Below are 2,209 nucleotides of genomic sequence, written 5' to 3' on the forward strand. Positions count from 1 at the left end.
AGAACCCTTGTGCACTGTTGGAAAGACTGCAAACTGGTGCAGCTCCTATGGAAAACATTATGGCAATTCTTCAAAAAATTAAAAATGATATGCCATATGACCTAGCAATTTCACTTCTGGGTATTTATCCAAAGAAAACAAAAATGCTAATTCAAAAATATATATGCACCCTTATGTTCATTGCAGCATTATTTACAATAGCCAAGATATGGAAGCAATCTAAGGGCCTATCAATAGATGATTGAATAAAGAAGTTGTGGTACATATATATAATGGAATATTACTTAAACATAAAAAAAAAATGAAATCTTATCAATTGCAATGACCTGGATGGCCCTAGAGGATATTATGCTACATCAAATAAGTCAGACAGAGAAAGACGGATACCATATAATCTCACTTATTATGAAATCTAAAGAACAAAATAAACAAATAAAATTTACAAAGACTCATAGATACAAAGAATAAACTGGTGATTGCCAGATGGGAGGGAGGCTGGAGGGCTGGGTGAAAAAGGTGAAGGGATAATGAAGTACAAATTGGTAGTTACAAAATAGTCATGTAGATATGAAGTACAGCATAGGGAATATAGTCAATAATATTGTAATAACTATATATAGTGCCAGGTGAGTGTTAGAATAATTCGGGGGATCACTTCAGAAATTACATAAATATCTAACCATTGTGCTGTCCACTTGAAACTAATATCAAATAATATAGAATGTCAACTCTAATTGAAAAATAAGAATTAAAAATAAAATAAAATAAAATGTCTACTTTGGGTTATATTTGACAAAATAGATGAAGTAGACAAATTTCTTAAAAGACACAAACTCAAATCTTACTCAAGAAGAAACAGATCATTTGAATTTTCCTATATCTACTAAAGAAAATGAATTTGTAGTTAAAACTTCATACAAAGAAAATTACAGGCTCAAGTGGCTTTACCAGCAAAGTCTCTTAAACTTTTAAGGAATAAAAATTTATATATATATAAAATGTCAATTCTATACAAACTTTTCCAAAAGAGAAGAGAAATGAGTACTTTCTGGCTCATTTTATAAGCCAAGACATTACCCTGATACCTAAACCAGACAAAGACATACAACAAATCATTATCTTTGGTGAACATAAATATAAAAGTCCTCACAAAATATTAGCAAATCAAATTCAGCATTATGTTTATAAAATTAGTATGGCATGACCAAATGAAGTTCATTCCAGGAATGCAAGGTTAACATTTGAAAAAATCAAACAATGTAATTCACCATATCAAAAGACCAAAGAAGAAACTGTTATAATTGCAATAGTTGCAAAAAAAAATTGATAAAATTTAATATTCATTCACCATAAAATCCCTCAGCAATCTAGAAATAGAAGAGAAATTCATCACTCTTATAAAGAGCATCTACAGAATATCTATAGCTAACATTATATATAATGGTTGAAGACTAAATGGTTTGCCCTAAAATCAGAAATAAGGCAGGGATATCTGCTCTCACCATTTCTATGTAACACAGAAATGAAGGTCATAGCCAGTGAGAGGAAGCAAGAAAAAGAAATGAAAGCCATACCCATTAGAAGGGAAGAAGTGAAAACAAACTGCCTCTTTCTACGATAATACGATTGTTTATCTAAGGAGAAAATTCTTTAAAAAATTCTAAAGCTAGTATGACTAGTAGGTCAGTTTAGCAAGATCACAGGACGATATATACCAGCAATGCACAATTAGAAACTGAATTTTTTAAAAACACCATTTACAATGTCACCAAAAACATGAAATATCTAGGTATAAATCTAACAAAATATATACAAGATATGCATTTATGCTGAAAACTACAAAACACTGATGAAAGAAATCAAAGAAAACCTAAATAAATACATATACATATTTAACAATTAGAAGATTAAATATTCTTAATGCATTGATTCCTATCAAATAGATTTATAGATTCAATACAATTCAAACCAAAATCCCAGCAGGATCCTTTGTAGGAATTTACAATCTGATTCTAAAATATATATGAAGAATCAAAAGAACAGGATAGAGATATATAGGCTCATCCCTCTTCCCCCAACTCTGAAGGACCATCTGGTTTTGCAGTTACCTGTAAGATGAAGTGAGACAATTGCAACTACTTTGTAAGGCGGCTTCTCCTGCCCAGTCCTGCCTTCCTCACTTCCTTATAGGGGTGTCTAATAAGATTAA

The sequence above is a fragment of the Pteropus alecto genome, unplaced genomic scaffold, assembly GCF_000325575.1.
Source record: "Pteropus alecto unplaced genomic scaffold, ASM32557v1 scaffold25, whole genome shotgun sequence".
NCBI classification, from domain to species: domain Eukaryota; kingdom Metazoa; phylum Chordata; class Mammalia; order Chiroptera; family Pteropodidae; genus Pteropus; species Pteropus alecto.